Source organism: Eubalaena glacialis, chromosome 13, assembly GCF_028564815.1.
Source record: "Eubalaena glacialis isolate mEubGla1 chromosome 13, mEubGla1.1.hap2.+ XY, whole genome shotgun sequence".
NCBI classification, from domain to species: domain Eukaryota; kingdom Metazoa; phylum Chordata; class Mammalia; order Artiodactyla; family Balaenidae; genus Eubalaena; species Eubalaena glacialis.
Window position 1 is genome coordinate 90921688 of NC_083728.1, and position 12721 is coordinate 90934408.

Consider the following 12721-nt stretch of genomic DNA (forward strand, 5'->3'; position numbering starts at 1 on the left):
GCCCTGGGGAGCTTTGGATGATGTTAGGTTGGAAGCAGACAGGCAGGCCTACTGTGTCCCCAGGCTAGGCACAGCCCACAGTGACCTCTCAGTATCTGTCCATACCAGAGTGAAATGCCAGTGGAGCAAGGACACCATGCTGATGGATCACCTCCTTCAATGTCCCTGAAGCCACCCTGAGACAAACTGTGGCCAGTCCCAAGCTGGACGAGGTGAGGACATCACCCACCCCATCTACTCCACTTGCCGAATTCCACCCTCTTACCCGAGAAATGAACTTGTTTTGTTCTGTACTTGTTGGAACCAGTCCCACCTTCCAGCCTAGAATTCCTTCTCCCCTCCGCTCCACATTCTACTCACTTTTCAAGGCCCTATTTAAATCTCCCTGCTCTGATAAGCACCCCAGCCACTTCTCACCTGTCACCCAGCCAGGACAGAGACCTCTGGCCCTGCTCTGGACCGCCAACTCAGAAAGATGAGGCGAGTTCAGTCATAACTTGACCACATAAATACATATATGTATTGACTCCTAATTTTGCATTTTTTGAATGCAGTACTTTTGGCTGGGGGCGGGGGTGTCCAAAGGGCTTCTCAGTGGATCTGGGGTGGCTTACTGAGCAGCCTCTTCTCAAGGACAAGTCCAGCCCCGCCCAGCTTGGCTTGGCAGGCGCGTCTCCAGCGCCACCTGGAGGCCGCCAGGCGTCCCGCAGCCCGATCGGGCGGTAGAAAGGGCAGTAGGGTCCCTGTGGGCTGCCGGATCCTGGGCGGGGTCCTCTCTTCTCTGGCCCCGAGGAGGGAACAGGCCGTGTATTTTGTCTTGGTAGTGGGGGACGTCTTCCCGAAGGAGGGCAAGTTAGAGCTGGACCATGCAGTACACTTATTAATTCGCCTTCTCAGTCCAGCCACCCCGGGGTACAAGGCCAGAGCAAGCTCTTGCCCTGAATTAGGTGGACCGCGCGCAGCTTACTCCAGCAACCCTCATTCTTGGGGTTGTTGCACCCGTTTTATGCATTGGAAAACTGAGGCTCATTCTTAGAATATATGAGCCACAGCCCCAGTCCAGTGCTCAGACCTTCTTAACTCAAGCCTGCCCTGGCTCCCCCTCGGAAATGCCCAGTCTGCCACGAGCGACTTTAAGCTTGAATGCCTGCTGATTGAACGATTCCCTTTATTCAGAGGAAGAAGTTAGTCCCAGAGAGGCCCTGATCCGGCTGACTCACTCAGGAGTCCTGACTGGGCCAACTTTGCTCCCCAGAACCCGGCCAAAGGCCTGGGCCACCCCCGGGGGCTGAAAAGAGAGCCAGCCTCCACCGCACCCCAGTTCCTTCCAGTCTGCCCCACCCCCACCCAAGTCCGGGCTCAAGGATGGAGGTTCCAGGAGGATGGGAGAAGTCCCCGCCCCCCGCCAGCTTTCCCGCTCCCTCCCTCTCTCCCTGAATCCTCCGGCCGTACGCCCACCGCCGCCCCGCTTTCCTCCGCTCCCGCTGGCGCTTGCCGGAGCCAACAAGGGTAGGGGGGAGAACTCCAGGGTGGGTGTGCCCCGCCGTCAGCCAGAGCTTGGGGGTGGGGCCTCTGCGCGGGCAACGCCCCCTCCCCAGACTATTTGGAGCATCCCTCCCGCCCACACCCAGCTCCCAGGAATTCCGCTGAGTCACTTCCGAGGCTGCAGCTGCAATCACGGTGAAAACAATAAGCGTCATTCAATTCACTAGGCAGCGGCCCAGCGCTCACCTGGGAGACTCGGCCACTAGCCTGTTTAAACGCCTCTGCGTGGCCAACGAGGCCAACCCCACCTCATCTCCTGTCGTTCTCCCCCCAGTCCAAGTGGCCACGCAGCCTCCCGCCTCAGGGCCTTTGCACTGTCTGTGCCCTCAGCCTGGCACACACTTCCCCAGGGCATCTGTAGCCTGTGCATCCTCCCCATGGTCACCGCCAAGGCCTCTGCTCCCGTGGGGATGTGTCAGGGAAGAGTGAGGGAACATCTACGAGCCTGACCCGCAGATGTTCGGGTGGGCATTTGTATTGGAAAAAATGTGCAGGTGCAAACTGCAAACCGGGAGCGCCACGCGCTGCGTGGTGCAACTGGACAGGTGTGTGTGTTCGTCTGACCGTGTGAGAGGCTGCCCTGGGCAACGTGGGGACGGGTGCGCAGAGCTTGCATTCCGCGAACCCCCCGCCATCCCGGATGTCGGTCTCGGAGCTATTGTCTCCCAGCTCCAAGCCCACCCTTCTCAGCGAGGCTCCGGCTGAGGGCTGTAAACTACGATTCCCAGAATCCCTGGCCGACCCGGAATTCCTGCTGGCCTCGGCCAATAGGAGGCGCCGGGGCTCTTAACAGTTCGGGCGCTGTGGGTGGACCCATGTGGATGCGTTTAGCATCTGAAGATACTTAGGGCGACCCTTCTCAGAATCATGCTTTTTTTTTTTAATTTAAAAAAATATTTATTTATTTGGCTGCATGGGGTCTTCTTTACGGCATGCGGGATGGAACCTGGGCCCCCTGCATTGGTAGCGCGGAGTCTTAACCACTGGACCACCAGGGAAGTCCCAGAATCATGCTTTTAAGAAAAGAAAATTTAAGACTTTCAGTTGTGTGTATTGCATCCTGTATTTTTTTTTTAATTTTTATTTATTGATTGATTGATTTTTGGCTGCATTGGGTCTTCGTTGCTGTGCGTGGGCTTTCTCTAGTTGCGGCGAGCGGGGGCCACTCCTCGTTGCGGTGCGGGGGCTCTTCACTGCTGTGGGGGCTCTTCACTGCTGTGGCCTCTCCTGTTGCGGAGCACAGGCTCCAGGTGCGCAGGCTTCAGTAGTTGCAGCACGTAATTGTGGCTCACGGGCTCGGTATTTGTGGCGCACAGGCTCAGTCGCTCCACGGCACGGGGGATCTTCCCGGACCACGGATCAAACCGATGTCCCCTGCATTGGCAGGCGGACTCCCAACCACTGTGCCACCAGGGAAGTCCCTGCATCCTGTATTTTTTAAGTTGTGGTAAAATACACATAAAATTTGCCTTCTTAGCCCATTTTAACTGTACAGTTTAGTTAAGACATTCACACTATTGTGAAACAGCTCTTGAGAACTTCTTCATTTTGCAAACCTGAAACTCTATACCCAATAAATTCCCCTTTTCACCCTGCCCCCAGACCCTGGTAAACACCCTTCTACTTTCTCTTTCTGTTTGACTATGTTAGCTGTTTCATGTCAGTGGAATCATACAGTATTTGTCCTTTTGTGGCTGTTCTATTCACTTAGCATAATGTCCTCAAGGTTCATCCACCTTGTACCATGTGTCAGAATTTCCTTCCCTCTAAAAGGCAAAATCATATTCCATTGTATATATGTACGCATTTTGTTTATGCATTCATCCATCCACAGACAATGAGAATCATGCCTTTAAGTGCATAAAATAAAATGCATAGAATTACAAAGGAATTACGAAAGGAAGCTATCAATCGCAGTTGTCAAGTTGAAAGCACAAATGTGTGATACAGTAACTGATAAAAGTACTTCTTTATTAATGCATTAAATAACATATCGCAAGCCTAGAAACTCGAGACTGTGGGGACTCCAGTGGGATTTCTGTCCACCAGACCTGGAGTTTTCCAATTTTATAGCTCAAGTGATATGTTAGTATGTGGCCCATCTACTTCATTCCTAAGAACACCACGATCCATTAGCCTCCATCAGAAATTCCTGCAGGCCAGAACTTTCTGGAAATAGCTCCATCTCTGTGTAATTTGCTCACCTTGTCTCTAGCGCTTAAGGGTCACCGCTCAGCCTCTGCCGTTCAGGGTGCCATCAGCCCCCTGAGATCAGGAGCCCATGGCAGTGCAGCACCACCCCCTCACGCCAGCCCACAGAGGATGGCCGCTGGTGCCTGGGGATGCTGGTGCTGCCTCGCCGCTATATTTCTCAGAGACATGCAGGTCACACGTGACAAATCACTCTCTTCTGATTCTTCCTTCAATTATGCCTGGGAAGTTCTGGCACATCTGCCTCACTGAATGTAGACCACTGATGGGATGCAACTTCAGACAACAGACCAAGCAAATTGTTGGAGGCCCTTTCAGCTGCACCAGCTGACACATTACATTCTGACTCTCTGGGATGCACATTCATGCCTGTAAATCCAGCCCAATCCAGTGTCACAGTGCCCCAGTGTCACCCCCACGGGCCTAATACCTGTAGAGTCCATCTCCATAGAGCCCCAGGTTTCTGTTGATGGAAATTAGCAACATTTGTCTCTCTTGGAGTATAAGCTGTTTCCTCCGGGGTCAACTTTGACCTCTGAGCCCCTGAGGCATGCTGAAATCTGACCCTAGTTCTGGGGCTGAAGGCCACAGGGATGGTGGAGCTAAAGCCTGTAAGAGGGTCCCTTCAGGTGAGGGTGTGAAAGCACCTTCCAGCCAGGGAAGGTTGGATTCCTCAGATACTGCAGGAGGGGCTGCTTTTGCCAGCCAGGGAGGCTGAGAAACCCAGATTCTCGGCTTCATCTGCATCCACCCAGGTGTGCAGACTCAGGGTGCCCAGTTCCATCGTGCACTCGTGTGCATGAGAGGTGGGCATGCCTGGTACCCTCTAGACCTCAGTTTCCTCATCCGGAAAAGGGGGAGAGAAATGTCCGCCCCAACAGTGTGGCTGGGAGGCTGCAGCTGGAGCGTTTGGTGGGTGGATGACGGCTGGGCCATGGGGCAGCTAAGGACGCTCCTCTTGCCTGATACTTTGCCATGGCCACTTCTTGTCCAGCAAGGCCTGGGGGAGGCAGGGCCTGCGGAGGTGAGGGAGGGTTGGGAAAGGGGTGCCATGAAGGGGGTGCCTATGGAGGTCTGGGCCGTACAGGGAGAATCCAGCCAGCCCCTAATTCATCGTGTGGGGACACCACAGGTCCACCTGGCCAGGGAAGAAAATGTCCCCACTAGAGGGCACCCGAGAACAGTGTCTTCCCGCGGGTCCTGCCCTGCGGCCAGCCCCAGCTGCTTGTCATTTACTTACTTCTCTCTGCTCCCCCACCCCCACCCTTCCTTGGGCCCCCGCCCCTCCTTCCTACTCCCAGGGCCTCCCCTTCACTTGGGCTGCTTCATGCCCGCTACCTACTCTGTCGTCCCCTGGCCACGCTTCTGTCAATTCTCTCTTGCTCATACCTGCCCTTCTCAGCTGGGTCACCTTGACCTAGTCACTTAACCTCACTGCATTTGGGGGTCTTCCTTCCCCGTCAGGGTCATGGTGGCTTCCATCAGAGCACCCGGGTGCAGTGCCCACCGGTGGGTGCCCCTAAATCATGGGAGGAAAGGCAGACTCTCCTTTTGCTTTCTCTTCCCTGTTCCTTCCCGAATGCCCTTTCTAGACCACCACGCCCAACCCCCTTCCTCCCTGCTGGCTAGGCTTGCCCACAGCGCTCTGGAGCCCTCTGCGCCATGCTCCCAGGGCAGGGCTCCAGGACTCACCGTCTGGCACCCACCATCCAGTGTGTCCTCACTGCCACGGAGGCTGCCTGTGGCCCTGGCCACCTGGAATCTGAGGCCAGGGGACCTGCAGGCCCGTGTCCTGCTGAGTATGCTGGCCCTGAACCTCACCTGGAGTGACCCTCGCCCCAGGGACAGGACAGTCAGGACAGGACAGGACAGCAGGGCATGGGGTTGGCTGGCCCCATTTGTCAGAAACACAAGCCTTTCCAGCCAGGCCAGGCCAGGCCAGGCCATTAGCCTAAGGGAGCTATGGCCTAAAGACCTTCCCACCCTGGGCCCACACCCCAGCAAGTCCTTCCTTCTCCCAGGGGTGCTGAGGAAAGGGGGAGCCCCACACCTGCCCCCTTTGTTGAGCACCTACTGTGTGCCTGGGGCTCATGTTCAGCACTTTGCATGCCCCACCTCTTATAGTTCTAATATACTTGCCCCAGAGGGATTACTGATTGGCCCACTGTACAGAAGAAGAAACTCAGGGTCAAAGAGGTTGACCACCATGTCCAACTACCGGCTCTGCGCTTTTCCCCCTCCTTTTTTTTTTCCCCCTCCTTTTTGAAAAGCGTGAAATATTTCGAATATACAGAAAAGTATAGAGAGGAATATAATGCACCCCCAGATCCAGTAATTATTTCACCATATTTTCTTCAGTTCTGTTTTCTCAAAGAAATAGAGGATATCAGAATCAGTGGATGCCCACCCTTCCTGCCCCCTCCCACCTCCACCCTGAAGCTGTAGTGGGCCCTTCCCAGCTGTTTCCATGGCCTTTGTTCCTACCTACATGTCCCTAAACGATAAATGAGAGTGTCCTGTGTGCGCATTCCTTTTTACAGTCTGTTTTGGGGTGTAATTTACCTACAGTAGAGGTCACCAGCCTTGGGTGTACAGCTGGGTCCTGAGTGTACAGCAGTGGGGTCACTACCCAATTAGCACACAGAACTTTTCCATCCCAGGATGGCTCCCCATGCACCGCCCCCCATAGCCTACCTCCCACCTTGGATGACCACCATCCTGACTGCTGTCACCCTTAGTTAGCTTTCACTGTAAGGGGAACCTGAACCAGACAGCCTGAGGCTGCTCCATGTGGGTGCTTCTGACTAGCTACTCCTGACTTTGCACGTATTTCATCCCATACCCCTCTTATCTATCCCTGCTCCTGAGGGCCGGTATTTGGTGGTTTCACAAAGTGTTTTTACATTTTACAAACTCGACCTGACTGCCTTGCACTTTTTCCCCGGGGCTTCGCTTGGATTGATCTGGGCAGCGACCTCGGCCTTCCTCGCAGGCATCTTCTGGAGGTCACCCTGCGGGGCCCAGGCGCCCGCCCGCCCCGGCGCCAGACTGTCCAGCAGCTCCGGGGTTAAAGCGCCGCAGACCGACCTGGGTGAGGGCGCGGGCGGGGGGCGGGGCGGTGGCGTCCGCGGCGGGTCCCCAGCCCGGGACCCCCCAGGCCAAGCCTCCCAGCCTCCCCGAGGGCGCCCCACCCCAGGGCCCAGCCGCTGCCGGCCCTTTTGAGAAGCGCGTACGTTTCGAAAGGCGCAGCCGCACCTCGGACCCCTCCCGGGCCCCTCGGCACACGGGAAGTTCAGGGAGGAAGCTGAGCGCGGCGCGCGCCGGGCTGCCCGCGGGCCGGATGACTAAGTTTGGCAGCGCGCCCCGCCGCCGGTTGCCTTTTATGGCGGACTCGCCGGCAGCGGACGTGGCCGACCGGGCCCCCCCGCCCCCCCGCCCCCCCCACCCCCGGCCGAGGGGCTGAGGGCACGACTGCGAGGGGGCGGGCGGCGGCGGGGGGGCTGCGGGCGCTTCCCCGAGGGCCGCCCATCCTCTCCCCCCACCTCCCCCACCCCACCCCTACCCCCAGCTGGCCAGGCCCAGCCTACCAGATTTACCGAGAGGGAAACTGAGGTCCGGTGAGGGGCGGAGCCCTGCCAAGGTCACATCGCACCACGGCAGGGTGGCACCCGATGACACCCAAAGGCCCTGCTTCCCAGCCCAGGGCCAGGACAGAGATGACACACTCCCAAGGGCGCGCAGCTGCATTTATTGAGCACCCACTGTTTGTCTCCCGGCCTCCAGATTTCTCGGCTTCACAGCAGTCCTTTGAGGGCGGGTTTGGGTCCGCGAACCACAGCCCGACAAGGGCTCTCCCCGAAGGGAAGAAGCAGCTCCCCCTTGTCCCTCTCCCTCACCTGCCCCTGGCTGGCTGTTGTACTTTACGTTTGCGGGGAGATGAAAATCATCTCCCCGTTTAACAGATGGTAAACTGAGGCTGTGATCTCCAGGTCAGGGAGCTAAGTGGCAATGCGAGGGGCCTAACATAAGTAGGTCTGGGAGCGGGTACCCCAATCCTAGGGGCGTCAGAATGCACATACGCCCCACACGGAATAGAATTCCCGTGCGTCTGTGCGGAGCTGAGTTGCACCGCGACCCTCGGGGCAGTGTGCGGTTTCCTGCTGGTCTCCAGTCCCCGTCCCCGGCCCTGCCACGCTGTGGGCCTCAGTTTGTTCAAACGCAAAATGCGGAGAGTACAGGGGGTCCGGCTTGGAGTCGGGAGCGCGCTCGGGGTGATGGTCTGGGAGGAGAGAGGCAGGGATTTAGAACACTCGGGCGCTGGGCTGTGCCCCCCCTCCTAACCCGGGGCGCTCAGGCCCGCGACAGCTCCCTGCGGGGAGGGGCATGGGGGGCGGCCCAGGCAAACCTCCGCGGCGGTCGGGCCTGTGAGGCCAGCGCCCCCTCCCCGGGCGCTCCCAAACCTCGCCTTTTATGGAGAGGAAGTTGGGCCAAGTGGGCCGGGCCGGCCCGAGGGGCGGGGTGGGGACCTGGAGCTCCGGCCCGGCCCGCGCTGGACACGCTCTGGGAGCACCAGGCTTATCTCCGAGCCCGCCGAGCGGCCCTGGGACGCGGGAGGCCCCGAGCCACGGCCACGTGAGCCGCGCGGGCCTGGGAACGCCAGATAATAAACACCCCACCCCGGCCCCCAGCGGCCGAGCCCAGGGGAGGTGGAGCCTGCACCCCTGCCGGCCAAGCCTGGCCCTGGCCTTGGGCTCCTACGACCTGCCTGGGGATGGGTCTGAGCACGCTCACCTTGGGACCCCAGAGAGTTACCTACCTGAGGTGTCCAGATGGGCTCCCACCCTCTGATTTGACTTAGACACCCTCTGATTTGACTTAGACACCCCCCTCCCCGCTCCCCTGACCTGGGAGAGTCAGGGCCTCTGTCCTGCAGCTCAGTGTCTCTGGGTCCAGACTCCCAACGAAGTTCTCCTCCACCTTCACCAGCCACCAGCTCCAGCCCTGGCCACTTTACGGGAGGAGGGCCGGGATGGGCTGTGGGATTCTGGGAACCCAGTATTCCACCCCATCTGTGTGGTCCAGAGTCCAGCTGGGACCCTGCAAGGCTGGTTTGAGGCCAGTGGGCTCCATTTTGCAGGTGGGCACACTGAGGCCCAGAGACAGCAGGGCGTGGTTCAGGGTGCTGCAAGGGTTCTGCTCTTCTGTTGTGGGGCCTCATGAACCCCGACCAGAGGGTCTGGACACGGGGAATGCTGTACCAGCTATGCCCGAAGAGATTCTCCTGAGTCCCCCCAGAAATCGCCAGGCCTTGGAGGGAGTTCACAGGCCCGAGGAGCTGAGCGGCAGAAGATGGGGCTGCCGCAGGGCCTGAAGACCCTGGTCCAGCCCCGCTGCAAACGCTCTACAATCCCCTCCCTCCTCCGGGGTCAGCAAGACCTGGCCAGGTGTCCTGGCGCCGCCCTTCCTAAGGGTGGGGGCCCCTAAGGTCTCTAGGCCCATAGTGGATACCTACCCCTGCCCCGAGGCCTGGGGTGACATTTCAGTGAAGGGTAGGGACAGGTGGGCGGAGGTGTACATGTATATTTTCAGATTCCTGAGCTGGAAGGCTGGCACCACACCCCATACACCCTTGGGGAAAGGTGACTGTCATGATTAAGGCTAGATATGCCTACAAGTGCCCCTGGATGACAGGGAGAGGCCAGATTCCAGCCCCTGCACTTTGTCCTTTGCTCTTCGCTCACAGGGACCCTGGGAGTGGGCTAGGGCAGAACCAGGAAGCTTAGCTTATCAGCTGATACGTGAACACCTTTCTCCTCCTCCCTACACCCCCCCACCCCCTCCCCCAAAACCAACCATGAGCAGGTACCACAGAGAGGCCACAGGCCCCCGGTTCTTCCCTGGGAACAAGAGCAGTAGTAACCACAGCCCAGCAACTCCGTGTTGTTTTTGGTTTTTTTGGCTGCGCTTACATGGCATGCAGGATCTTCCCGGACCAGTGATCGAACCCGTGCCCCCTGCCTTGGGAGAGCGGAGTCTTAACCACTAGACCACCAGGGAAGTCCAGCTCCGTGGTGGTTTTTGTTTTTTGTTTATTTAAATTAATTAATTAATTAATTTTTGGCTGCGTAGGGTCTTCGTTGCTGCGCGTGGGCTTTCTCTAGCTGTGGCGAGCAGGGGCTGCTCTTCGTTGCGGTGCACGGGTTTCTCATTGCAGTGGCTTCTCTTGTTGCAGAGCACGGGCTCTAGGCGCACAGGCTTCAGTAGCTGTGGCACGTGGGCTCAGTAGTTGTGGCTCGTGGGCTCTAGAGCGCAGGCTCAGTAGTTGCGGTGCATGGGCCTAGTTGCTCCGCAGCATGCAGGATCTTCCCGGACCAGGGCTGGAACCCGTGTCGCCTGCATTGGCAGGCGGATACTTTTTTTTTTTTAACAATTTTTTTTAAAAATTTATTTTCTTTATTTATTTTTGACTGGGTTGGGTCTTCGTTGCTGCGTGCGGGCTTTCTCTAGTTGCGGCCAGTGGGGGCTACTCTTCGTTGTGGTGCGTGGGCTTCTCATTGCAGTGGCTTCTCTTGTTGCGCAGCACGGGCTCTAGGTGCGCGGGCTTCAGTAGTTGTGGCGCACAGTCTCAGTAGTTGTGGCTCACGGGCTCTAGAGCGCAGGCTCAGTAGTTGTGGCGCACAAGCTTAGCTGCTCTGAGTCATGTGGGATCTTCCCAGACCAGGGCTCGAACCCGTGTCCCCTGCATTTGCAGGTGGATTCTTAACCACTGAGCCACCAGGGCAGCCCCAGCTGCATGTTTTTGACCCCTTGATGTACACTCTGGTTTCATCCTTCCAGCAGCCCCACACAGTTTTTACCCCTTTTTAAAAAAATTTATTTATTTATTTATTTATTTATTTTTTGGCTGTGTTGGGTCTTCGTTGCTGCTCGCGGGCTTTGTCTAGTTGCAGCGAGCAGGGGCTACTCTTCGTTGCGGTGCATGGGCTTCTCACTGCGGTGGCTTCTCTTGTTGCAGAGCACAGACTTTAGGTGCGTGGGCTTCAATAGTTGTGGCATGAGGGCTCAGTAGGTGTGGCTCGCAGGCTCTAGAGCACAGGCTCTGGAGTTGTGGTGCATTGGCTTAGCTGCTCCACGGCATGTGGGATCTTCCCGGACCAGGGCTCGAACCCGTGTCCCCTGCATTGGCAGGCAGATTCTTAACCACTGTGCCACCAGGCAAGTCCTCACCCCCATTTTACAGGTGAGAAAACTGAGGCCCTTTGCAAGTAAAGTGACTTGCCCAGAGTCCCAGAGATGGCAGATATGCCCCCTCTTGCCATCTTTCCCTGGCTGTGTGTGACCTTGGGCATGTCCCCTCACCCCTCTGGGCTTCACCTGGATTTGGGGAAACATCAAGGCCCCTGCCTCATGGGGCAGTTAATGGGGAGTGAGCAGGACAGGGCCTGCCTCCTAGAGGCTCATGAAGGGCATCTGGGCATGTAGGGACAGTCGGTCCCAGCTGGGGGCTCACCACCTCACCTCATCCAGGTAAGCGTGGCCCTGCATGAACGTGAGTGAGCTGCATGCTCCCCATACCCCGGGCAGGTCCCCAACCTCGACTGTCAGCTTTGCTACCCGCAACTTAAAACATCATGATGAAAGCTGCCCTTCCTACCTCTTGGGGTTGCCATGGGGACAAAATCAAATTATAGAACATCAGAAAAATGAAAGAGTACCACAGACACATAGGTTATTATTCTCATTACTATTATTATAATTATTCGTATAGCTCTAGTATTTCTAATACAAACTTCTACTTGGCCAGAGACAGACAGAAATCTGAAATCTGAGGCTACAGTTTGTTTTGGAGCCTCCTGGGCCCTTTCATAATGTAGAGCCATCTGCTGAAACATCAGACATGGCCCTCCCCTCTCCCACTCCCCCACCCTCTATAGCTCCCTATTACCACTGCGGACAAAGTCCCAGCTCCTGAGTTCACGCTAGTCCTCTGAGAACACACCCACCCCAGGCATCCTGGGCGCCAGCAAATCTCCAGACTTGGGAAGCACTTTCCCACCTCCTGGCTGAGTTCCAAGGCTACATTCTTGCTGTGTGGCCCTGCATCTCGCTTTCCTTCTCGGGGCCAAGGTTGAGCCTGACTAGGAGAGGAAGGGGCACCTGACAGCTTTGGGGGAGGGCAGCACAGAGGCCCTGCAGCTGTCACCTGTTGCAGAGTTCTAGTTCCTTGTTTCCAGCCAGTTCTTTGGTGAGTGTCATGGTACCCCCAGTGCTGGACCCCAGAGGCTGGCCCTGTAAACTTGCGTCTGCTGGGTGTCCAACTTCCAGGAGGGCCTGTTTCTTGCCCTTTTGGGCTCCAGAACCCAAGCTTAACCCAGCTATTCGAGCCTAGCTCTGACCCGGCCTACCTCAGTCTCCCCACCTGTACAATGGGACCTGAATTCAAGGCCCAGTACATTCCTTCCAAGGGGTAAGGACTCACAGCCCCCGCTGAGCTGTGCTAAGAGGGCTCCACCAACCCCATGCCCACCCCAGTCCTGCTCACCCAGTTGGGGTCTTTCTCAGCTGGGGCCTCCATGTACTCTACTGAGTGTTGGCCAGAACAAAAATGGTGTTGAGCCCAGATCTCCCCATTAAGGTTTCTATGGACTCAATTTCCAAAGTTCCCAGCCACATCAGATGTTTGCAGTTCTCCCAACATACCTTCTGTCAAGCCCTCTCTAAATTGTCTCCTTTGTAAACTCCTATTCATACTTCAAAGCCCAGCCAAAAAGACCCCTCCTGTGGAAAGCCTTGCTTGATCCTCAGGCTGGGTTGCTCTTCCTCCAGTTCAGCTCCTCACATGTTCAGGATATCAAACAGGTGTTTTCCCTGGGGACTTCTGGAGAACAAGGATCGAGTCTGACCTGTGAGTGATATCAGACACTGGGTGAGTCAGCTGCAGCCCAGAGACCTGAGGACTTCCTGT